This window comes from Equus asinus, chromosome X, assembly GCF_041296235.1.
Source record: "Equus asinus isolate D_3611 breed Donkey chromosome X, EquAss-T2T_v2, whole genome shotgun sequence".
Lineage (NCBI taxonomy): Eukaryota > Metazoa > Chordata > Mammalia > Perissodactyla > Equidae > Equus > Equus asinus.
The window spans coordinates 61,029,258-61,056,572 of NC_091820.1; the positions used below are offsets into that span (position 1 = coordinate 61,029,258).

At 37.4% G+C, this 27,315-nt stretch overlaps 1 long non-coding RNA gene across 1 annotated transcript in view; it reads right to left on the reverse strand.

Moving 5' to 3' along the window:
• Window positions 1–986: 986 nt before the first annotated feature.
• The window catches only part of LOC123282713 (uncharacterized), a 126,726-nt gene continuing 100,397 nt past the window's right edge, over window positions 987–27,315 (reverse strand). The window contains exons 3-4 of the long non-coding RNA XR_011499869.1: window positions 9,405–9,603; window positions 987–1,033 (exon numbers count right to left, since the gene is read on the reverse strand). This is a non-coding gene — a long non-coding RNA (uncharacterized lncRNA). The remainder of the gene's footprint in view (window positions 1,034–9,404; window positions 9,604–27,315) is intronic.

Below are 27,315 nucleotides of genomic sequence, written 5' to 3' on the forward strand. Positions count from 1 at the left end.
AAGGAAAAACTACTTTCATGATGAAGCCAAGGGGATGAACCTGAAACTCAGATGGAAGAGAGACCAGCTTTTCCAGAGAGGCATGGGCTGAGCAGGGCCAAGAAGAAAAAGGGTGGTTCAGTAAGAAGGAACAATGTGAGTAAGACCAGGGCTCTGGAAGGCACTGGTGTGACTGGAAAGGAATAAATTGGAGGGTATCTAGAAGGAGAAAAAAATCATGCTTACAAAACAGCATCAGACTTCCAGTTCTGGACAAGATGAAGAAGATGTATTTTTTCATATTCTACCCACTAAATACCGCTAAAAACCCCAGACGTTGTATATAAAACAAGCATAAGAAGATTCTGAAAAGTAGAGAGAAGAAAGCAGATTGGCTAGAGACCTTGGGATCGGAGAATGACACAGTCGTGAGTTCCCTGAGTTTTTGTTATGCCTCATATATCCTGGGTTAGGTGCTAGAGAAGCCAGCAACCTAAAAAGGCCAATGAATGCAAAAGAAAAAAAAAAAAGTCCAAAGAGCCTGCTTTTTAAAGTCAAAGGACCAAAAAAAGGGGGTAACCTAAGAAAACAGAAAACTTTTAAGAGAATATCCACTCTACTTCTGCCAAATACCACAGAAAAAACTGTGGCCCAGACCCCATGCCAGTCCAAAAAGGCCAAGTGGGGAGCTTAGACTTCCACTCTTGCCAGGTTGTAACAAGGCACCCCTACCCTCCCACCAGGTGATGTCAGAGAAGGGCAAGTATGGACCTGGGACTTGTATCCCCAACCAGTGGTAAGGAGTCTCTCCCAATGATGTCAATGGAGATGACGTGGGAGCAATAGCAAGGTGATCACTCTGTCCCCAATCCAGGGTGGTATGGAGATGCTCAGCACAGGCTGAGTGGAGAGCTTGAACTTCTACCCCTGCCTAGAAGCAACAAGACTCCCCTTCCCACTGGAGTTTCATTAGAGACTGAGTGGGAAATGTGGATTTTCACCCTCACCTGTCAGTAATGAGGCAGCAGCATTCTCTTTTCCTCCACCAGCAGGCCTGCTAAAACAGATTTAAGTAACATCCAGAGTTCACAAAATAATACCAAAAATGTCACAATAAAATGCAAAATCACTCACCATACCAAGAACCAGGAAAATATCAACTTTAATGAAAAAAGACAATCAACAAACACGAACATCAAGATGACAAAAATGTTATAAATATCTGACTTCACAGCAGCTATAATAAAAATGCTTGAATGAGAAATTACAAACATGCTTGAAACAAATTAAAAAATATCTGAGCAAGGGAAATAGAAAATCTCAACAAAGAAATAGAAGATATAAAAAAACAATGAAAAATTTAGAACTGAATATTATAATAACCAACATAAAAAACTCAATGGATGGGCTCAATAGCAGAACAGAAGGGACAAAGAAAAGAATTAGTGAACTTGAAGCTATAATAATGCAAATTATCCAATCTGAATAGCAAAGAAAAACTAGACTGAAAAAAAAAAAGAAAGAAAAGAGCTTTGGGAATCTGTAGGAGTATGACAAAAGGCCAAGTATCTGTGTTGTTTAGAGACCCAGAAGGAGAGGCTAGAAGGGAGGGCCATACAAAGAAATAAGAGCTGAAAAAATTCCAAATTTGGAAAATAACACAAATTTACAGATTCAAGAGCCTCAACATCACCCTCTCAGCAACTGATAGAACTACTAGACAGAAAATCAGCAAGATATAGAACTCAACAATGCCACTCAACAAACAGGATATAATTGACATTTATAGACCACTCCACCCAACAACACATATTTTTTCAAGTGCCCATGGAACATATGCCAAGATAGACCATATCTTGGGTCAAAAAAAACTTTAACAAACTTAAGATAATTGAAATCATACAGAATGTGTTCTCTGACCACAATGGAATCAAATTAGAAATCAATAACATTTCTTTGTGTCTTCTTCGATTTCTTTCAACAATGTTTTATAGTTTTCAGTATACAGATATTTCACCTCTTTGGTTAAGTTTATTCCTAGGTATTTTATTCTTTTTGTTGCAATTGTAAATGAGATTGTATTCTTAATTTCTCTTTCTGCTACTTCGTTGTTAGTGTATAGAAACACAACTGATTTTTGTACATTGATTTTGTATCCCGTGACTTGACTGTATTCCTTTATTATTTCTAAAAGTTTTTTAGTGGAATCTTTAGGGTTTTCTAGATATAAAATCATGTCATCTGCAAAGAGTGACAGTTTCACTTCTTCTTTTCCAATGTGGGTCCCTTTTATTTCTTTTTCTTGCCTGATTGCTCTGGCTAGGACTTCCAATACCATGTTAAATAAGAGTGGTGACAGTGGGCATCCTTGTCTGGTTCCTGTTCTTAGAGGGATAGCTTTCAGTTTTTCTCCATTGAGAATGATTTGAAAACACAAAGGCATACAGGTACTTGCACCCCTATGTTCATTGCAGCATTATACACAATAGCCAAGACATAGAAGCAACCTAGGTGCCCATCAAGGGATGAATGGATAGAGAAGATGTGGTATTTATACATGATGGACTACTCCTCAGCCACAAGAAACGACGAAATCCGGCCATTTGTGACAACGTGGATGGACCTTGAGGGTATTATGCTGAGTGAAATAAGTCAGAGGGAGAAAGTTAGATACCATATGATCTCAATCATAAGTAGAAGATAAAAACAATGACCAAAAAAACACATAACATTGGAGATGGGATTGGTGGTTGCCATAAGGGAAGGGGGGAGTGGGGAGGGCAAAAGGGATGACTAGGCTCACATGTGAGGGAATGGACTATAATTAGTTTTCGGGTGGTGAACATGATGTAATGTACACAGAATTCGAAATATGATGTACATCCAAAAATAAGAAAAACAGAAAAAAATTTTAAAAGTTTAAAAAAGAAATCAATAACAGAAAGACAACAGGAAAATCTCCAAACCTTGGAAACTAAACAACATACTTCCTTTTTCTTTTAGAAGAGAGCGAAATATGTGATACTTTATTTAAATCTTGATATGGAAAGAATGCTCTATTCTGACAATTTCTCCTTATTCTACTAACTCTTCTAAGGCAAGAACTTTCCTCCAACCATCCCAAATATGCAAATTTTTTCCCTGTATATCACTTTCATTGATACCCTCTTTATCTTTTTCTTTTTCTTTTTCAACAGTCTCTGTGCTCCTCCAGTATAGGTCCAAGTACCTTAGTATTTTGGAATGAGCCTACTTAATTTTCAAAGTCTGTGTTACCATTATTGTGGTGAAAAACATGCTTCAGCTCCTTTCTCCAGAAGTTTTGTTGTTGTTGTTGTTTGGGTTTTTTTTTTTTTGCCTTTTTATTTTATTTTTTAATTGAGATTCATAATAGTCTACATCATTGTGAAATTTCAGTTGTACGTTATTTCTTGTCTGTTACCACATAAATGCTCCCCTACACCCCTTGTGCCCACCCTCCACACCCCTTCCCCTGGTAAGCACTGAACTATATTGCTGTCCACATGTTGTGTATGTTCTGCATATAAGTGAAATCATATGGTGTTTGTCTTTCTCAGTCTGGCTCATTTCATTTAGCATAATGCCCTCCAGGTCCATCCATGTTGTTGCAAATGGGATGATTTTGTCTTTTTATGGCTGAGTAGTATTCCATTGTATATATATACCTTATCTTCTTTATCCAATCATTGGTCGATGGACACTCAGATTGTTTCCGTGTCTTGGCTATTGTGAATACTGTTGCAATGAACATATGGGTACATATGTTACTTTAGATTGTTGATTTCAAGATGTTTGGGTAGATACCCAGTGTGGGATAGCTGGGTCATATGGTATTTCTATTTTTAGTTTTTTGAGGAATCTCCATACTGTTTTCCATAGTAGCTATACGAGTTTGCATTCCCATCAGCAGTGTAGGAGCATTCCCTGTGCTCCACATCCTCTCCAACATTTGCTGTTTTTGGTCTTGGCAATTACAGCCATTCTGACTGGTGTAAGGTGATATCTCATTGTAGTTTTGATTTGCGCTTCCCTAATGATTAGTGACCTTGAGTATCTTTTCACGTGCCTGTTGGCCATCTGTATAATTCTTTTGAAAAATGTCTGTTCATATCCTCCGCCCATTTTTTGATTGGGTTGTTTGGGGTTTTTTATTGTTGTTGAGTTGTGTGTGTTCTTTATATACTTTGGGTATCAACCTCTTGTCTGATAAATGATTTGCAAATGTTTTCTCCCAGTTGATGAATTGTCTTTCCATTTTGTTGATGGTTTCCTTTGCTTTGCTTTGTGGAAGCTTTTTAGTCCAATGTAGTTCCATTTAACTTTTTCTTGTGTTTCCCTTACCCAAGTAGACATAGTATTTGAAAAGATGTGGCTAAGACCAATGTCAAAGAGTGTACTGCCTATATTTTCTTCTAGGATTTTTATGGTTTCAGTTCTTACATTCAAATCTTTAATCCATTTGGAGTTAATTTTTGTGTGTGGTACAAGATATTGGGCTACTTTCATTCTTTTGCATGTGGCTATCCAGTTTTTCTAACACTATTTATTGAAGAGACTTTCCTTTCTCCATTGTATGTTCTTGACTCCTTTGTCAAAGATTAACTGTCCATAGATGTGTAGTTTTCTTTCTGGGCTTTCAGATCTGATCCATTGGTCTGTTTGTCTGTTTTTGTGCCAGTACCATGCTTTTTGATTACTATAGCTTTGTAGTATGTTTTGAAGTCAGGGATTGTGATGCCTCCAGCTTTGTTCTTTTTTCTCAGGATTGCTTTAGCTATTCGGGGTATTGTGTTGTTCCACATAAATTTTTGGATTCTTTGTTCTATTTCTGTGAAGAATGTCATTGGGATTCTGATTGGGATTGAATTGACTCTGTAGATTGCTTCAGGTAGTATGGACATTTTGACTATGTTTATTCTTCTGACCCATGAACATGGAATATCTTTCAATTTCTTTATGTTTTCCTCAATTTCTTTCAATAGTGACATAGTTTTCAGCGTACAGGTCATTCACTTCTTTGGTTACGTTTAATCCTAGGTATTTTATTCTTTTTGTTGCTATTGTAAATGGGACTGTATTCTTGATTTCTTTTTCTGCTAGTTCATTGTTAGCATATAGGAATGCAACTGAATTTTTAAAATTGATTTTGTACCCTGCAGCTTTGCTGTAATTATTGATTATTTCTAGTAGTTTTTTGGTGGATTCTTTAGGGTTTTCTATATATAGAATCATATCATCTTCAAATAGCGAAAGTTTCACTTCTTCCTTTCTAATTAGGATTCCTTTTTCTTGCCTAATTTCTCTGGCCAATACCTCCAGTACTATGTAGAATAGAAGTGGCAAGAGTGAGCACACTTGTCTTGTTCCTGTTCTCAGAGGGATGGCTTCCAGTTTTCCGCAATTAAGTATGATGTTGGCTGTGGGTTTGTCATATATGGCCTTTATTGTGTTGAAGTACTTTCCTTCAATACCCATTTTATTCAGAGTTTTCCTCATAAATGGATATTGGATCTTGTCCAATGCTTTCTCTGCATCTATTGAGATGATCATGTGATTTTTATTCTTCATTTTGTTAATGTGGTGTATCACATTGATTTATTTGTAAATGTTGTACCATCCCTGCATCCCTGGAATGAATCCCACTTGATCATAGTGTATGATTCTTTTAATGTATTGCTGTATTCAGTTTGCCAATATTTTGTTGAGGATTTTTGCGTCTAAGTTCATCAGTGATATTGGCCTGTAGTTTCCTTCTTTGTGTTGTCCTTGTCTAGTTTTGGTATCAGGTAATGTTGGCCTCAGAATGTGTTAGGAAGTGTTCCATCTTCTTAAATTTTTTGGAATAGTTTGAGAAGGATAGGTACTAAATCTTCTTTGAGTGTTTGGTAGAATTCTCCAGAGAAGCCATCTGGTCCTGGCCTTTTGTTTTGGGGAGGTTTTTGATTACTGTTTCAATCTCTGTACTTGTGATTGGTCTATTCAGATTCTCTGTTTCTTCTTGATTCAGTTTTAGGAGGTTGTAAGAGTCTAGGAATTCATGCATTTCTTGTAAGTTATCAAATTTGTGGGCATATAGTTTTTCATAGTATTTTCTTATAATCCTTTGTGTTTCTGCACTATCTGCTGTAATTTCTCCTCTTTCATTTCTAATTTTATTTATTTGAACCGTCTCTCTTTTTTTCTTGGTGAATCTGGCTAAGGGTTTGTCAATTTTGTTTATCTTCTCAAAGAACCAGCTCTTAGTTTCAACTGATCCTTTTTACTGTTTTTTAATCTCTATTTCATTTATTTCTGCTCTGAGTTTTATTATTTCCATCCTTCTACTGACTTTGGGCTTTGTCTGTTCTTCTTTTTCTAGCTCTGCTCGGTGAACTTTAAGATTACTTATTTGAGATTTTTCTTTCTTGCTGAGGTGGGCCTGTATTGCTATGAATTTTGCTCTTATGACTTCTTTTGCTGCATCCTGTAAGAGTTGGTATGTTATATTTTCATTTTCGTTTGTCTCCAGGTATTTTCTAATTTCCTCTTTGATTTCTTCAATGATCCAATGGTTGTTCAACAGCATGTTGTTTAGTCTCCACATATTTCTGACTTTCCCAGTTTTGTTCTTGTGGTTGATTTCTAGCTTCATAGCATTGTGGTCAGTAAACATGATTGGAATGATTTCAATCTTCTTGAATTTATTGAGGCTTGCCTTATTACCAAACATATGGTACATCTTTGAGAATGTTCCATGGGCACTTAAGAAGAATGTATATTCTACCGTTTTGGGATGGAAGGCTCTATATATGTGTATTAAGTCCACCACGTCAAGTGTTTCATTTAAATCTACTATTTCCTTATTGACTTTTTGTCTGGATGATCTGTCCATTGAAGTAAGTGGGGAGTTGAGGTCCCCAACTATTATTTTGTTGCTGTTAATTTCTCCCTTTAGGTCTATTAACAATTCCTTTATGTACTTTGGTGCCCCTGTGTTAGGTACATATATATTAGTAAGAGTTATGTCCTCTTGGTGGAATGTCCCTTTTATCATTATATACTACCCCTCTTTGTCTCTCATTGTCTTTTTTAACTTGAAGTCTGCTTTGTCTGATAAAAGTATGACAATATCTGCTTTATTTTGTTGGCCATTAGCTTGGAGTATTTTTTCCATCCCTTCACTCTAAGCCTATGTTTGTCTTTGGAGCTGAGGTGAGTTTCCTGGAGGCAGCATATTGTTGGGTATTGTTTTTTAATCCATCCAGCTACTCTGTATCTTTTGATTAGAGAGTTCAGTCCATTTACATTTAGAGAGATTATTGTTATATGAGAGCTTAATGCTGCCATTTTATCTCTTGTTTTCTGGTTGTTCTATGTTTCCACTGTTTCTCTTCCTTTGTATTTCTGACTACCATTTTATTTGGTTGGTTTTCTGAGAGGGATTTCTCAGTTCTCTCTCTTTTTGTGAATTGTGACTCTGCTCTGATTTTTTCTTTAGTTGTTACCATCAGGATTGTATGAATGATCTTGTAGATGAAATAGTCCATTTTCTTATAGCCTCTTATCTCCCTTAACCTAAGCAGATTCCTTCCCTTCCCTCTCTCCTTCTGAGTAATTGCTGTCACACACTGTTCTGTTTTTAATCTTGTGAGTTTGTGGCTAAGGTGAGGTGTTTATCACTACTTTTGATGCTTTCTTTCCCTTTGTCTTTTAAGTTGTCATTGAGCCCTTGCCTCCCTGTTCTAGCAGAGAGCTTCAGGATTCTGATCATGTCTGTCTATTTATCTCCTTGCTCAAAACTTTGTAGACCTTTGCCTTTTGGTTGTCAGTGTGAGGGCATCTTTAATTATTTCCTGTAGGGCAGGACCAACTAGTGGCGATGTACTCCCTCAGCTTTTGTCTATCTGGGAAAGCTTTTATTTCTCCATCATATCTGAAGGAAAGTTTCACTGGATAGAGTATTCTTGACTGAAAGTTTTTTATCTTTCAGTATTTTGAATATATCATTCCATTCTCTCCTAGCCAATAAAGTTTCTTCAGAAAAATCTGCTGAAAGCCTGATAGGGTTTCCTTTGTAGGTTATTTTCTTCTGCCTTGCTGCTCCTAATATTCTTCCTTTCGCCAAAATTTTTGCCATTTTTACTATTATATGCCTTAGAGAGGGTCTTTTAGCATGTATAAAATTGGGCATTCGATTAGCTTTGTTTATCTGTAAATCTGAAACCATCCTCATGTTTGGGAAGTTCTCAGCAATTATTTCTTTGAACAAGCTCTCAGCTCCTTTCTCCCTCCCTTCTCCCTCTTGAATACCTATAATCCTTATGTTGCTTTTCCTAATTAAGTTGGATATTTCTTGAAGAATTCATTTTTTTAAAATCTTAGTTCTGTCTCCTCCACCTGTAGAATTTGTACATTTTTATCCTCAAGAAGACTAATTCTTTCCTCCATAAGATCAGTTCTATTTCTTAAAGATTCTAGATTATTATTTATTTTATTAATTGTGATTTTCATATCTAGAATTTCTGCTTTTTTTTTATAGTTTCAATCTCTTTGGTGAAGAGATTCATTTTATTGCTGAGCTCCTTGAATTGTTCTTCCATGTTTTCTTGTAAGTCGTTGAGTTTCCTTATGATAGCTATTTTGAATTCTCTGTAATTTAGGTTGTATATTTCTGTGTCTACAATGTTGGCTTATGGAGAATTGTCATTTTCCTTCTGGTCTGAATTGTTGCTGCAGTTTCTCATGGTGTTTGATGAGCTAATCTTTTGTCGGGGCATTTGTGGTATTCTTAGGATGCAAATTCCCCGTTACCACTAGAAGGGAGCAGGAGCAGGGTTTCTGGCCCCACCCCATCTGCTGGAAGCTTTGGGGGTATTACAGGTGCTTGCCCCAGCCTGGGATGTGTTCAGGCACTTGTGAGGACTGTGCTTGTTGACTGGGACTTCCTCGCTAGGTTAGGGCCACTCTTTGGCACCTCAGAGGTGCTCTGAGCTCCCCATCCCTGCCAGAAAGTGATCACTAGTGGGCTCAAAGCTGCAGTGCCTATTCCTGCAGCCACCCAGACCTTTTCCCTCTTTGGGAGTGCAGCTTCATGGTGAGCACTTGCATGTGCCTGGGAAGTGTCTGCCCCAGCATGGAAATCTGCTGAGGTCCCTATTTACAATCTGCAGTCCACAGGGCTGCTGTACTTGGTGGGTGGGGTTTCCTCGCTGGCACCTGAGCTATGGCTGCTCCTTGATGGCACAGCGGTGTGGTTGGCTCCCTCTCTCCACCAGGAGAGTGACTGTGAGCACAGGCTAAGCACTACCACCTCCTCCTCTTATGGTTTCCCTGCTGTATGTTCCCACTTTCTGGGTGCTTGCACCAGGTTAGAAAGTGTTTGTGTGCATGCACAGGGCTACTGGGGGAGAGCAGGGTGTGCTCACCTATCTCTGCTACTTCCTGGGGGTCCAGTCCATCCACGTTCAGATGTATAGCTGCATGTGGTTCTCAGGCATCCTGTTGTGCTGTGTGGGCTTCCTCTGTTGGTCAGTGAATGTCCATTTAGTTGTAGTTAAAAAGGGGGAGAGATGAAGGGAACAGCTCACTCTTCCATGTTGCTGACATCACACCCACAACATACTTCTAAGTAAAACATAGGTCAAGGAAAAAGTCACAAGGGATATCAAAAATACACTGAACTGAATGAAAATGAAAATAAAATATATGAAAATTTGCGATGCACAGCTAAAATCATGCTGAGAAACTTGGAGCACTAAATACTTATATTAGAAAAGAGTAACTGTGTCAAACTAGCAATATAATCTCCTATCTCAAGAAATGAGAAAAGTAAGGACAAACTTAACCCAAAACAAGATGAAGAAAAGAAAGACAGAATTAAGATAAGAACAGAAATCAATGAAACTGAAAACAGAAAAACAAAAGAAAAAATTAATGAAAAACAACTGGTTCCTTGAAAAAGTCAATAAAATTGGCAAACCTCTAGCAAAACTGACAATAAAAAAGAGAATACACAAATTACCAATATCAGGAATGAAACAGGATATCACTACAGATCATGCAGATCTCAAAAGGATAATAAGGAAATATAAAAACAACTCTACACTCATAAATCAAACAACTTTGATGAAAAACACCAATTTATCAAAAAACAAAAACAAAAAATCATCACAACTCACCCAATATGAAACAGATAACTTGAATATCCCTATGGATATTAAAGAAATTGTGTTTATAAATTTCCAAACTTAGATGTAAAAATCCTCAACAAAATATTAGCACATAGACTTCAGTAATAAAAAAAAGAATTATACACCATGACCAAGTGTGGTGTATTCCAAGAAAGCAAGGGTGGTTAAGTATTTGTTAATCAGTCAATGTAATTCACCACATTAATAGGCTAAAGAAGAAAAATCAAGTGATCATATCAATTGATACAGAATAAACATCTGGCAAAATTCACCACCCATGAATGACAAAAATTTTCAACAAACTAGGAATAAAAAGGAACTACCTCAATTTGATGAAGAATATTTACATAAAACCTATAGTAATACTGATGCTTAATGATAAAAGATGGAGTTTAGAGTGTGTCAAGATGGTGGTGTAGGCAGACTCTGAATTCACATCCTCCCATGAACACAACCAAGTTACAACTATTTTTGAATAACTTACCCCTGAGAGAAAACTGAAAACTGGATTGAAAAACCCCTGCAACAAGGAACAATCATGAGTGAGGTGGAAGAGGCAGAAGTTCCTGTCTGGAGATAAAAAAAAGTCACCTTTCTGAGCCATGGAGCTGCACAGTGAGCTGGCCAGGAGCAATCTTAAGGTACGCAGCCTTCCCTGTAGGAGTGGGGGACCTGAGAAGGGGAGCATTGCTGCTATAAGCATCCTTTGCACTTAGCGCAACTGAGATGAGTCTCATGATATCTGGATTTGCTGGCTATTAACTACAATGGGGAATTCCCGTAGAAAAGCTATCAGACATACGTGGAAAAAAGCCAGCTCTTAAAGAGCCCACACACAAATTCACCCATTTTTGGGAAGGAAACTAAAATCACCAGAAAGAAAGCTTCACAATCCTTTGCTGAAAACAGACTCACCTGACAGGATTGGGTGCAGCTTGGTGAGAGGTGAGACTTCTTCAGGGACTGAGATGTTGGAGGCAGCCATTATTGTGACCTAGTACAAGTGTGCTGACACAGACGCTGGCAGATGCCATTGGGGTTCTTCCCTTTGCCTGTTAGCCCAGGATCTGCCCCACCCACTAGAACAATTTAATCCAGCTCAGCCAAGGCAGGCAGCCCACCCTAGAGATTGGCCCCACCTAACAGCAAGCCCTCAGGCAACTTTTTGCCCTGCATAGACTAGGTGCCTGGATCTTCTGTAGATCCAACTGTGTGGGGCAGAGCTTGTGTGAAGAGTAGGTAAAGAGTATTGGGTGTTAGTGGAGTGTATGGGGGCCTCTGCAGTAGGGTGAATGGGTCTGTTCCAGAGGGTCAATAAGTGTGAACAGGCCCAGACTGTGTTCACCATGGGTGTGGACCTATGGGCCAAAGGGCTTATCAGCAGCAGAAGACCTGTGCTTCTCAAACAGCCACATAGGGGTTTTTTCCTGCCTTCCAAAGCTTAAAACAACGGGGTGTTCCCAAGCCTGGGGCCAGCCCCCCTCAGTTGCAATCCTGAGAGAGCTGACAACAGCCTTGCAGGCTGGAGACCTAAAGCAACTGTAAGCTGCTGAGCACAGCAACCAGCCATGCTGGGGGCCTACTCACTTAGCAGAAAAACTGCAACAGGACTGTGCTATTAGACATTTCAGCCAACTGTGCTGGGGCTGCCCAAATCCAATAAAGTGACTGAAGGGACCACAGCAGTCAGACACACTTGGGTACTACAACCAGCCAGTCAGGGCAACAGCCTAAACTCTCTGAGCACCTGCAGCAAAAGCAACCTTGCCACAACAAAAGGACACACATAGCCCATGCAGGGGTCACTCTTGAAACATTTGGAATTAGCAGCAGGAGGGAAGCACACTGCTGGCCCTCAAAGTGTGTCTCCTACATAAGATCACTTCTACAAATTCAGGAGACTTAGATGACCCACCTAATACATAGATATAAGCACAGAGAATGAGGTAAAGTGAGGAGGCAAAGGAGTATGTTCCAAGCAAGGGAACAGGACAAAACACCAGAAAAAGAACTAAATGAAACAGAAATAAACAATCTACCTAACAAAGAGTTCAAACAAAAATCATAAGGATGCTCATGGATCTTGGGAGAAAAAATGGATGGGCACAGTGAAAATGTCAACAAAGAATTGGAAAATATAAAAAAGAACAAATCAGAAATGAAGAATACAATAGTGGAAGTGAAAAATTCACTAGAGGGACTCAATAGCACAGTAGATGATACATAAGAACAGATAAGCAAGCCAGATGAAAGACTACAGGAAATCACCCAAGCTGAACAGATAAAAGGAAAAAGAATTTAAAATATCAAGAACAGTCTAAGGGAAGTCTAGGACAACATCAAGCACACTAAGATTCATATTATAGGTGTCCCAGGGGGAGAAGAGAGAGACAAAGGGGCAGAGAATCTATTTGAAGAAAAAATAGATGAAAATTTTCCTAACCTAACAAAGAAAAAGACATCCAGGTACAGGAAGCACAAAGAGTACCAAACAAGATAAACGCAAAGAGGCCCACACTAAGACAGATTATAGCTAAAATGTCCAAAATTAAAGATAAAGAGACAATCCTAAGAGACACAAAAGACAATAAGTGACATACAAAGGAAACCCCATAAGACTATCAGCTGAGTTTGCACCAGAAACCTTAAGGGCTAGAAGGAAGTGGCAAGATATATTTAAAGTGCTGAAAGGAAAAAATCTACAGCCAAGAATACTCTACATGGCAAAGTTATCATTCAGAATGGAATGAGAGATAAAAAGTTTCCCAGACAAGCAAAAATTAAAGGACTTTATCATCAAGGAACCAGTTTTGAAAGAAATTCTAAAGCGACTTATTTAAGTGGGAAAAAAAGACCATAAATAGGAATAAGACAATTATCAAAACAAAAAAGGTAAAGGTAAAAATACAGTAAAGGTCACAGATCAACCATCAATGAAGATTATATGAAGATCAAAAGACAAAAGTACTAAAATTACCTTTTTGAATGATAAGAGGGCAAGGGATACACAGACATAAAATAAGAGTTTACATATAATATCAAGAACACGAAATGGGGGAGGAGAGAAGTAAAAGAGTAGAGCTTTTAGAAAGAGGTAAAACTAAAGAGACTATCAACTGAATATAGATTGCTATATACGTAGATTATTATGCATGAATGTCATGGTAATCAAAAACTAAAAACCTATCATAAATACACAAACAATTAAGGGAAAGGAACCCAAGCATAATACTAAAGAGAAATGTCAATCCACAAGAGGAGAGATAAAGAGAAGAAAGGAACAGAGAAGAACTACTAAAAAATCCAGAGAAAAAGTAACAAAATGGCAATACATACATATTTATCAATAGCTACCTTAAAGGTTAATGGACTAAATACTCAACTCAGAAGGCATAGGACGGCCAATTGGATAAAAAAAACAAGATCCACATATAAGATGCATACAAGAGACACATTTCAGACCTAAAGACACTCACAAACTGAAAGTGAAGGGATGGAAAAAGATTCTGCAATCAAATGGCAAAGAAAAGAAAGTGGGGGTAGCAATACTTATATCAGACAAAATAGACTTTAAAATAAAAACTGTAACAAGAGGCAAATTGGGCACTACATAATGATAAAGGAAACGATCCAACAAGAGGATACAACACTTGTAAATATTTATGTGCCCAATATAGCAGCACCTAAATATATAAAGCAAGTATTAACAGACATAAAAGGAGAATTGGACACTAACACAATAATAGTATGGGACTTTAACACTTCACTTACACCAATGGATAGACCATCCAAACAGAAGATCAATAAGGAAATGTTGGCCTTAAATGATACATTAGACCAGATGTGCTTAGTAGATCTCCAAAGAAGATATACGGATGGCCAACAGGCGTATGAAAAGATGCTCAATATCATTGGCTATCAGGGAAATGCAAATCAAAACTACAATGAGGTATCACCTCACTCCAGTCAGAATGGCTATAATTAACAAGACAGGAAACAACAAATGTTGGAGAGGGTGTGGAGAGAAGGGAACCCTTGTTCACTGCTGATGGGAGTGCCAACTGGTGCAGCCGCTATGGAAAACAGTATGGAGTATCCTCAGAAAATTAAGAATAGATCTACCATATGATCCAGCTATTCCACTGCTGGGTATTTATCCAAAGAACTTGAAAACACAAAGGCATAAAGATACATGCACCCCTATGTTCATTGCAGCATTATACACAATAGCCAAGACATGGAAGCAACCTAGATGCCCATGAAGGGACGGATGGATAAAGAAGATGTGGTATTTATACACGATGGACTACTACTCAGCCATAAGAAATTATGAAATCCGGCCATTTGTGACATGGATGGACCTTGAGGGTATTATGCTAAGTGAAATTAGTCAGAGGGAGAAAGTCAAATACCATATGATCTCACTCATAAGTAGAAGATAAAAACAACAACAAATAAACACATAGCAATGGAGATTGGTTTGGTGGTTATCATAGGGGAAGGGGGAGGGGGGAGGGCAAAAGGGGTGATGAAGCTCACATGTGAGGGGATGGACAATAATTACTTGTTGGGTGGTGAATATGATGTAATCTACACAGAATTTGAAATATATTACGATGTACATCAGAAAGCTATATAATATTATAATCCAATGTTACTGCAATTTAAAAAAAAAAAGAAAAAGAAAATTCCATCCCAAAACAAAAAAATACCCATTCTCTTCAAATGCACATGGAACATTCTCCAGGATTGATCACATATTAGGCCACAAAGCAAGTCTCAATAAATTTAAGAACCTTGAAATAATACCAAGGATCTTTTCTGACCACAAAGGTATGAAACTAGAAATCACCTACAGGAAGAAAGTCAGAAAAGCCACAAATATGTGGAGATTAAACAGAATGCTACTGAATAATGATTGGGTCAATGAGGAAATCAAAGGAGAAATCAAAAAATACCTGGAGATAAATGAAAATGAAAATACAACATGCCAAAATCCATGGGATACAACAAAGGCAGTTCTAAGAGGGAAATTTAAAGCAATACTGGCCTACCTCAACAAACATGAAAACTCCAAATAAACAATTGAACAGTGCAACTAAAGGAGCAGGAAAAAGAAGAAGAAACAAAGCCCAACATCAGTAGAAAGAAAGAATTAATAAAAATCAGAGCAGAAATAAATGAAACAGAGACTAAAAAAAAATAGAAAAGATCAATGAAAGCAAGAGGTGGTTCTTTGAAAAGATAAACAAAATGGAGAAACCTTTAGCTAGACTCACCAAGAAAAGAGAAGGCTCAAATCAATAAAATCAGAAATGAAAGAGGAGATTTTACAACAGACACCTCAGAAATACAAAAGATTATAAGAGAAAAGTTATATGCCAACAAATTGGATGATCTAGAAGAAATGGATAAATTTGTAGAATCATACAACTTTCCAAAACTGAAACAAGAAGAAATAGAGAATTTGAATGGACCAAACTCCAGTAAGGGGATAGAAGAAGTAACCATAAAGCTCCCCCAAAATAAAAGTCCATGACCAGACAACTTCACTAGTTAATTCTATGAAACATTCAAAGAAGAATGAATACGTATCTTTCTCAAACTCTTCCAAAAATGTTTAGAGGAGGGGAAGGTTCCTAACTCATTCTGTGAAGCCAACAATACACTGCTACCTAAGCCAGACAAGGACAATGCAAAAAAGGAAAATTACAGGCCAATATCACTGATGAACATAGATGCAAAAACCCTCAACAAAACACTAGCAAATCAAATACAATACATTAAGAAGATCATACACCATGTTCAAGTGGGATTTATTTCAGGAATGCAGAGATGGTTCAACACCCATCAATCAATCCATGTGATACACCACATTAACAAAATCAAGAATAATCATCACATGATCATCTTAATAGATGCAGAAAAAGCATTTGACCAGATACAGTATCCATTTATGATAAAAACCCTGAATAAAATGGGTATAAAAGGAAAGTACCTCAACATAATAAAGGCCATAGATGATCAACTCAGAGCTATTATTGTTTTCAATGGAGAAAAACTGAAAGCTATCCCTCTAAGAACAGGAACCACAAAACAATCCCCACTTTAACAACTCTTATTTAACATAGAGTTGGAAGTCTTAGCCAGAGCAATCAGGCAAGAAAAAGAAATAAAAGGAATCCAAATTGGAAAGGAAGAAGTGAAACTGCCACTATTTGCAGATGACATGATTATATAGAGAGAAAGCCCTAAAGAACCCATTAAAAATTTAGAAATAATAAATGAATACAGTCAAGTTGCAGGATACAAAGTCAACATACAAAAATAAGTTGCATCACTATATACTAACAACGAAGTAGCAGAAAGAGAAATAAAGAGTACAATCCCAATTACAATAGTAACAAAAGAAATAAAATACTTAGGAATAAACTTAAATGGTTTAAAGATCTGCACACTGAAAACTATAAAACATTGTTGAAAGAAATTGAAGAAGACACAAAGAAATGGAAAGATATTCCATGCTCTTGGATTGGAAGAATTAACATAGTTAAAATGTACATATTTCCTAAAGCAATCTACAGATTTAATGCAATCCCTATCAAAGTTCCAACAACATTTTTCACATAAATAGAACAAAGAAATGTGTATGCAACAACAAAAGACCCCGAATAGCCAAATAAATCCTGAGAAAAAACAACAAAGCTGGAGGTATCAGACTCCCTGATTTCAAAATATACTACAAAGCTATAGAAACCAAAATAGCATGGTACTGGTACAAAAACAGACACACAGATCAATGGAACAGAATTGACAGCCCAGAAAGAAACCCACATATCTATGGGCTGATAATCTTTGATAAATGTGCCAAAAAATACAATGGAGAAAGGAAAGACTCTTCAATAAATGGTGTTGGAAAAACTGGACAGCCGTATGCAAAAGAATGAAAGTAGACCATTACTTTACACAATACACAAAAATTACCTCAAAATAGATTATAGAGTTGAATGTAAGACCTGCACCCATAAAACTCTTAGAAGGGAATATAGGCAGTATACACTTTCGCATCAGTCTTAGCAGTATATTTTTGAATACCATGGCTCCTCAGGCAAAGGAAACAAAAGAAAAAATAAACAAATGGGCCTACATCAGACTAAAAAGCTTCTGCAAGGCAAAGGAAACCATCAACAAAATGTAAAGACAACCCACCAACTAAGAGATAATATCTGCAAATCATATATCTGACAAGGGGTTAATCTCCAAAATATATAAAGAACTCATACAACTCAACAACAAACAAACTCATCAAAAAATGGGCAGAGGATATGAACAGATATTTTTTCAAAGAAGATATATAGATGGCCAACAGGCACAGGAAAATACATTCAACATCACTAAGTATCAGGGAAATGCAAATCAAAACTACAATAATATATCACCTCACACCCATCAAAATGGCTATAATTAAGAGAAGAAATAAGAAATGTTGGAGAGGATATGGAGAAAAGGGAACCCTCATACACTGCTGGTGGGAATGCAAACTGGTGCAACCAATATGGAAAATAGCATGGAGATTTCTCAAAAAATTAAAAATAGAAATACCGTATGATCCAGCTAACCCACTACTGGGTATTTATCCAAAGAACATGCCATCAACAATTCAAAGAGATTTATGCATCCCTACATTCATAGAAGCATTATTCACAATAGCCAAGATGTGAAAGCATCCTAAGTGCCCATCAACTGAATGGATGGATGAATGCATAAAGAGAATGTGGTATATATACACAATGGAGTACTACTCAGCCATAAAAAAGACAAAATGGTGCCATTTGTGACAACACGGATGGACCTTGAGGGTATTATGTTAAGTGAAAAAAGCCCGACAGAGAAAGACAAACACCATATGATTTCACTCATATGTGGAAAAGAAAGGAACACATGGATAAGGAAAACAGATTAGTGGCTACCTGAGGGAAAGGTGGTGGGTGAATGGCGAAAGGAGTAAAGAGGCACAAATGTGTATTCATGGATTAAAACCAGAATATTGGTGTGGAACATGATGCAGTCTATACAGAAACTGATATATAATAATGTACATCTGAAATTTACACAATAAGCCAATATGGCCTCAATAAAATAATATAAAAATAAGAATGCTATATAAGTGGAATTGTATAGTATGTAACCTTTGAGATTGTCTCTTCTCACTTACCAGAGTGACCTTGAGATTCATCCAAGTTGCTGCATGTATCAACAGCTTATTCCTTTTTATTTCTGTGTAGTATTCCAAGGTATGGATGTAACACAATTTGTTTAATCACTCACCTATTGAGGAGATTTTGGCTGTTTCCAGTTTTTGACTATTATGAATAAAATTGCTACAGGTTCTTCTGTGGACATAAGTTTTCATTTCTCTGGGATAAATCACCAAGAGTGCAACTGCTAGGTTGTATGGTAGTTGTACATTTAGTTTTAAAAGAATCTACTGGGCCCAGACCCACGGCTGAGTGGTTAAGTTCACATGCTCCCCTTCAGCAGCCCTGGGTTCACCAGTTTGGATCCTGAGCGCAGACCTACACACCGCTCATCAAGCCATGTTGTGGTGGTATCCCATATAGAAGAACTAGAATGACCTACAACTAGGATACACGACTATGTGCTGGGGCTTTGGGGAGAAAAAAAACAAGAGGAAGATCGGCAACAGATGTTATCTCAGGGCCAATCTTCCTCACCAAAAAAAAGAATCTGACAAACTTTTTTAGTGTCTGTACTATTTTATGTTCCCACCAGCACTATATACATTATCAAGTTTCTAAACATTCTTGCTATCATTTGGTGTCATCACTATTTTTTATTTTAGCCATTCTGATAGATGTGTAGTGATGTCTCATTGTGATCTTAATTTGCATTTCCCTAACGTCTAGTTATATTGAACATCCTTTCATGTGTTTATTTGCCATCTATATATCCTCTTCAGTGAAATGTTTCTTCAGGTGCTTGGCCCATTTTTTAATTGGCTTGTTTATTCTTTTACAGTTGACTTTTGAAAACTCTTTAATATGTTGTAGATATGAGTCCTTTGTCAGCCATGTGGCTTGCAAATATTTCCCCCTACTTTGTGGTTTGTCTTTTTTATCCTTTTCACAAGGTCTTGCCCAGACCAAAAGTTTTAAATTTTAAGTCCAATGTGATGATTTTTTTCTTTTTATGGATTGTGTTTTACATCTAAAGTCTAAGAACTTTTCACCAAGCCCTAGGTCTTGAAGATTTTCTCCTAATAGTTTTAGAGTTTTATGTTTTACATGATTGATTTCGAGTTCATTTTTATAATGTGTGAGGTTCAGGTAAATGTTAAAATTTTTTTGCCTATCAATATGCAATTACTCCAGCACCGCTTGTAAAGACTTCTTGTTCCATTGAATTACTTTTGTACCTGTGTAAAAAGTCAGTTGGCCATAGTTGTGTTGGTCTATTTCTGGATTCTCTATTCTGTTCCATTGATCTATATGGGTCTATCCCTCTAACAAAACACATAGTGTTGATTATTGTAGCCCTATAATAAGCCTTAAAATCAGAGTGATTCCTCCCACTACATTCTTTTTCAAAATTGACTTAGCTATTCCAGTTCTTTTGCTTTCTCATATCATTTTAAAAATAAGCTTGCTTATATCTATAAAAGTCCTGCTGTGATTTTGATAGGGGTTGTACTAAACCTGTGTATCATTTTGGAGAGAACTGATATTTTTACTATGTTGAATCCTCCAATGCATAAACATGGTATGTCTCTCCATTTATTTAGATCTTTGATTTCTTTCCTCAATGTTTTGTAGTTTTCATCATAAAAACTCTGTACATGTTTAGTTAGATTTCTATTTCTTTTTTTGAAAGATATTAAATTATATTTTTAATTATGATTTCCATGTGTTCATTGCTAATATATAGAGATACAATTGATTTTGTATGTTTATCTTTTACCCTGCAAAGTTGCTGAACTCATTTACTTGTTGTAGGAGGTTTTTGTAGATTACTGATGATTGTCTATGTAGACTATCATGTCACCTAAAAATAGGGGTATTTTTATTTATTTCTTCCTTTTTGATCTGTATGCCTTTTGTTTCCTTTTCTGCCTTATTGTGCTAGCAAGAGCTTCCAGTAATACATTGAAGAGAAATGGTGAGAGCAGATAACCTTGCCTTACTTAATCTTAGGAGTTTTAAAAAACATTTAATCTTTTATCATTTTTTTCAATGTCATTTGGATATTTATTTTTTATTATTTTTGGTTTTTTCCCCTTCTTTATTGTGACAACAATGGTTTATAACATTATAAAAATTTCAGGTGTACATCGTTATATATTTCGAATTCTGTGTAGATTGAAGCATGTTCACCACCCAAAGACTAATTACAATCATCACCACACACATGTGCCTAACCACCCCTTTCACACTCCTCCCTACCCCATCCCCTCCGGTAACCACCAATCCAATCTCTGTTTCTATGTGTTTGTCGTTGTTTTTATCTTTTATTTATGAGTGAGATCATATGGTATTTGACTTTCTCCCTCTGACTCATTTCAGTTAGCATAATACCCTCAAGGTCCATCCATGTGTGGCAAATGGCCAGATTTCCTCATTTCTTATGGCTGAGTAGTATTCCATTGTGTATATGTACCACATCTTCTTTATCCATTCATCTCTTGATGAGCACCTAGGTTGCTTCCAAGTCTTGGCTATCGTGAATAACACTGCAATGAACATAGGGGTACATGTATCTTTATGTATTCCTGTTTTCAGGTTCTTTGGATAAATACCCAGCAGTGGAATAGTCGGATCACATGGCAGATCTATTATTAATTTTTTGAGGAATCTCCATACTGTTTACCATAGTGGCTGCACCAGTTTGCACTCCCACCAGCAGTGTATGAGGGTCCCCTTCTCTTCACATCCTCTCTGACACTTATTGTTTCATGTCTTGTTAATTATAGCCATTCTGATGGGTGTGAGGTGATATCTCATTGCAGTTTTGATTTGCATTTCCCTGATAGTTAGCAATGTTGAAAATCTTTTCATGTGCCTGTTGGCCATCTGTATATCTTCTTTGGAAAAATGTCTGTTCAGATCCTTTGCCCATTTTTTAATTGGGTTGTTAGTTTTTCTGTTGTTGAGATGTATGAGTTCTTTATATGTTTTGAATATTAACCCCTTATCTGATATATGGTTTGCAAATATCTTCTCCCAGTTGTTAGGTTGTCTTTTCGTTTTGTTGATGGTTTCCTTTGCTGTGCAGAAGCTTTTGAGTTTGATGTACTCCCATTTGTTCATTTTTTCTATTGTTTCCCTTGCCAGGTCGGACATGGTACTTGAAAATATGCTGCTAAGACAGATGTTGAAGAGCATACTGCCTAGGTTTTCTTCTAGAAGTTTAATGGTCCCAGGTCTTACATTCAAGTCTTTAATCCATTTTGAGTTGAGTTTTGTGTATGGTGAAAGATAATGGCATACTTTCATTCTTTTGCTTATGACTTTCCAGTTTTCCCAACACCATTTATTGAAGAGACTTTCCCTTCTCCATTGTATGTTCATAGCTCCCTTGTTGAAAATTAGCTGTCCATAGATATGTAGGTTTATTCCTGGGCTTGCAGTTCTGTTCCATTGATCTGTGTGTGTTTTTGTGCCAGTACCATGCTGTTTTGGTTTCTATAGCTTTGTAGTATATTTTGAAATCAGGGAGTCTCATACCTCCAGCTTTGTTGTTTTTTCTCAGGATTCATTTGGCTATTCAGGGTCTTTTGTTGTTACACATAAATTTTAGGATTCTTTGTTCTATTTCTGTGAAGAATGTCATTGGGATTCTGAGTGGGATTGTATTAAATCTGTAGATTGCTTTAGGTCATATGGACATTTTGACTATGTTACTTCTTCCAATCCATGAGTATAGACTATCTCTCAGTGTCTTTCTATCTTTTTTGATTTCTTTCAACAATGTCTAATAGTTTTCAGTGTCTAGATCTTTCACCTTCTTGGTTAAAGAACCAAGATATTCCTAGATATTTTATTCCTTTAGATTCCTAGATATTTTATTCCTTTTGTATCAATTGTAAATGGGATTGTATTCTTGACTTTTCTTTCTGCTAGTTGATTATTAGTGTATAGAGATGCCATTGATTTTTGCATGTTGAATGTACTCCGCAACTTTGCTGTAGTTGTTAATTATTTATAATAGTTTTCTGGTGGATTCTTTAGGGTTTTCTATATAGAGAATCATGTCATCCACAAAGAGTGCAAGTTTTACTTCTTCCTCTCCAATTGGCATCCCTTTTATTTCTTTTTCTTGCCTAATTGCTCTGGCCAAACTTCCAGTACTATGTCGAATAAGAGTGGTGAGAGTGGGCTTCCTTGTCTTATTCCAGTTCTCTGAGAAATAGTTTTCAGCTTTCACCATTAGGTATACTGTTGGCTGTGGTTTTGTCATATATGGACTTTATTATGTTGAGGTACTTTCCTTCTATACCCATTTGATTCAGAGTTTTTATCATTAATGTATATTGGATCCTGTCAACTGATCTTTCTGCATCCACTGAGATGATCATTTGATTTTTATTCCTCATTTTGTTAATGTGGTGCATCACACTGATTGATTTGTGGATGTTGAACCATCCCTGCATCCCTGGAATAAATCTCACTTGATCATAGTGTATGATCCTGTTAATGTATTGCTGTATTCAATTTGCTAATATTTTGTTGAGGATATTTGCATCTATGTTCATCAGTGATATTGGCCTGTAATTTTGCTTTTATGTGTTGTCCTTGTTCAGTTTTGGTATCAGGGTAATGTTGCTCTTTTAGAATGAGTTAGGAAGCGTCCCATCCTCTCCAATATTTCAGGATAGTTTAAGAAGGATAGCTGTAAAATCTTGTTTGAATATTTGGTAAAATTCACCAGAGAAGCCATCTGGTCCTGGACTTTTGTTCTTTGGGAGGGTTTTGATTACTCTATCAATCTCTTTACTTTTCATTGGTCTATTCAGATTCTCTATTTCTTCTTGATTCAGTTTTGGAAGGTTCTATGATTCTAAAAATTTATCCCTTTCTTCCAGGTTATCCAATTTTTTGGCATATAGTTTTTCATAGTATTCTCTTATAATCCTTTGTATTTCTGAGGTGTCCATTGTAATTTCTCCTCTTTCATTTCTAATTTTATTTATTTGAACCATCTCTCATTTTTCTTAGTGAGTCTGGCTAAGAGTTTGTCAATATTGTTTATCTTGTCAAAGAACTAGCCTTAGTTTCATTGATCCTTTCTATTGTTTTGTTAGTGTCTCTTTCATTTATTTCTGCCCTGATTTTTATTATTTCCCTCCATCTACTGACTTTAGGCTTTGTTTGTTCTTCTTATAGTTCCTTTAGGTGTGGTTTAAGATTAATTATTTGACATTTTTCTTGTTTGTTGAGGTAGGCCAGTATCCCTATAAATTTCCCTCTTAGTACTGCTTTTGTTTCATCCCATAAGAGTTGGTATGTTGTGCTTTCATTTTCATTTGTCTCCAGGTATTTTTTTTTTAAAGATTTTCTTATTTCCTTTTTCTCCCCAAAGCCCCCCGGTACATAGTTGTATATTCTTCATTGTGGGTTCTTCTAGTTGTGGCATGTGGGACGTTGCCTCAGCGTGGTCTGATGAGCAGTGCCATGTCCGCGTCCAGGATTCGAACCAACGAAACACTGGGCTGCCTGCAGCAGAGCATGCGAACTTAACCACTCGGCCACGGGGCCAGCCCCTCCAGGTATTTTTTTATTTCTCCTTTGAGTTCTTCATTGATCTAATAGTTGTCCAGTAGGATGTTATTTAGTCTCCACATATTTGTGACTTTACTAGTTTTTTTTTCTTTTATGTAAACTGCTGCCACAGCATAGCTACTAACAGATGAGTGGTGTAGGTCCGTACCCAGGTACCAAACCCCAGCTGCTAAAGTGGAGCACACTAAACTTAAACACTAGGCCACTGGGGCTGGCTCTCAGCTTTCTTCTTGTAATTGATTTCCAGCTTCATAGCATGGTGGTTGGAAAAGATGCTCAATATGATTTCAATCTTCTTAAATTTCTTGAGACTTGCCTTGTTTCTCAATACATGGTCTATTCTTGAGAATGTTCCATGCACACTTAGGAAGAATGTGTATTCTGCTGTTTTTGGATAGAATGTTCTATATGTATTAAGTCCCATCTTGTAGTGCTTCATTTAAGGCCACTGTTCCCTTGTTGACTTACTGTCTGGATGATCTATCCATTGATGTAAGTAGGGGTGTTGTGGTCCCCTACTATTATTGTGTTGCAGTCAATTTCTCCCTTTAGGTCTGTTAATAGTTGCTTTATACACTTTGGTGCTCCTGCATTAGGTACATCTATAATCATGTGCTATGTGTTCTTGGTGGAATGTCCCTTTATCATTATATAATGCCCATCTTTCTCTCATTACCTTTTTTATTTTGAAGTATGCTCTGTGTGATATAGTATGGCTACACCTGCTTTCTTTTGTTTGCCATTTTCTTGGAATATCATCTTCCACCCCTTCTCTTTGAGCATATGTTTTTCTTTAGTGCTGAGATGTTTCATGGAGGCAGCATATTGTTGGCTCTTGTTTTTTAATCCATGTAGTCACTCTGTGTCTCATGATTGGTGAATTCAATTCATTTACATTTAAAGTGATTATTGATATATAAGGGGTTAATACTGCCATTTTATCTCTTATTTTCCAGTTGTTTATATTTCCATTGTTTCTTTTCCCTTGTATTTCTGACTGCCATTTCAGTTTGGTGGTTTTCTCAGTTTTCTCTTTATTTATTACTTGTGACTCTGCTCTGATTTGTTGTTTTTTGGTTACCATGAGGTTTGCATAAAATATCTTATAGACGAGATCATCCATTTTCTGATAGCCTCTTATCTCCATTAGCCTAAGCAGGTTCCATTCCTTTCCTCTTCCCTTCTATGTTTTTGTTGTCAAAAATTATTCTTTTATGTGTTGTGGGTTTGTGACTAAATTGAAGTGTTTATAGTTATTTTTGATGCTTTCTTTCCTTTTATCTTTTATAATTGTTTTAACCTATTCTGATAGAGAGCTGCAATTTTTATTTTGTCTATTTATCTCCTTGCTCAAAACTTTGTAAACCTTTGCCTTTTTGTTTCACGTAGGAGGCTTCCCTTCATCATTTCTTGTAAAGTAGGTCTAGTAGTGATGAACTCCCTCAGCTTTTGTTTATCTGGGAAAGCTTTTATTTTTCCATCATATTTGAAAGATAATTTCATTGGCTGTAGTATTATTGGCTGATAGTTTTGGTCTTTAAGTGTTTTGAATATATCATTCCATTCTTTCCCAGCCTGTATGGTTTCTGCTGAGAAATCTCCTGAAAGCCTGAAGGGCATAAATTTGTAGATTATTTTCTTCTCTCTTGCTGCCCTTAATAATTTTTCTTTGCCGTTGACTTTTGACGGTTTTAATATTATATGCCTTGAAGAAGGTCTTTTTTGCACTGATATAATTAGGGGTCTATTGGCTTCATGTACTTGTAGGTTCAGTTTCTTCTCCAGGTTTGAGAAGTTCTCAGTTATTATTTCTTTGAACAAGCTCTCTGCTCCTTTCTCCCTCCAGGATACCTATAAACCTTATGTTACTTTTCCAAACTGAGTCAGATATTTCTCAAAGAATTTCTTCATTTTTTAAAAATCTTAATTCTCTCTGCTCCTCCACCTGAAGTATTTCTAGGTTTCTATCTTTGAAGTATTCCTTCTGTTCATTAATTTTATTCCTGAGCTCATTGAACTGACTTTCTAAGTTTTCTTGTAACTCACTGAGTTTCTTTATGATCACTATTTTGAATTCTCTATCAGTTAGGTTGTAATCTTCTGTGACTTCAGGTTTGGTTTCTGGGGAGTTGTCATTTTCCTTCTGTTCTGCAATGTTACTGTAATTCTTCATGGTTTTTGATGAGTTGATCTTCTGCTGATGCATTTTTGGTAGCAATAATCTTTTCTTTCTTCTTTTTTTTTGGTGGGGAAGATTGCCCCTGAGTGAACATCTGTTGCCAATCTTCCTCTAGTTTGTATGTGGGATGCTGCCACAGCCTGGCTTGATGAGCAGTGTGTAGGTTGTCACCCAGGATCTGAACCTGCAAACCCTGGGCCACCAAAGCTTAGTGTGTGAACTTAACCACTATGCCACCAGGCCGGCCCTGGTAATCACCTTTTCTTATGTGGGTACAGCTTTGGTTACTTTGATTCTAGCCACCTGGGTCTCAGGTTCCTCCACTGCCCCTCTGCAGGCTCAAATGCTGCTGTCCTGTGCACCACCTGCACTGCTGTTCCCAGGTTGTCTTGGCTTCTGGTTGCAGCACTGCCAGGTGTGCTGGGGTCACAGATGTCACTGCTGCTGGTGGGGACCTGGGTCTTATATATAGTCCCCACTGCTTGTGGAGTTGGTGCCAGTGTTGCCACCACTGGGTGCTGGGTCACCAATTCTGCTCTGATTCCTGTTGCTTCTGGTCACAGATTCCACCTGCCACTTCTGGGAGGGGCAGGGTCTGTTTGTTCTGTTCCCACCCCTTCTGCTTGTAGTTGTACCAGTCAGCCACTCTGCCTTCACATGAGCCACTCAGCAGAGCACCTTCATGTAGGCCAGGCTGTCAGCTGGTGGGGCAGCTTCACACTGGCTGGGCCAGCATGCTCAGCAGGTAGGTCATGTTCACGTGAGCACGGCTGCCACTAAGGTGGGGCACCTTTGCATAGGCTGAGCCACCGCCACTGGGTAGGGAGTGTGTACTCAGGCAGGGCTACGTTGGCACAGTGGGCACTCCCATGGGCTGGGCTACTACCACTCTGAAAGCACTCATGTGTGAGCTTGGCTGCCCTCACCTCTACTCACAGTCAGTTGACCACTGTGTGAGGATCCACAACCTAGTTCACTGCCACCAGGGAGGGGGAGGGGGCCACTCCCCTAGTTCCACTGCTTCCCAGGGGCCACCCACCCACCTTCAGATGTATAGCTGCATAGATCTCTCAGGCATCCTGTTGTGCTGTGTAGGGAATCCTCTGTTGGTTAACGGATGTCCATATAGTTGTAACTTAGAGGGGAGAGACAAAAGGAACAACTCACTCTG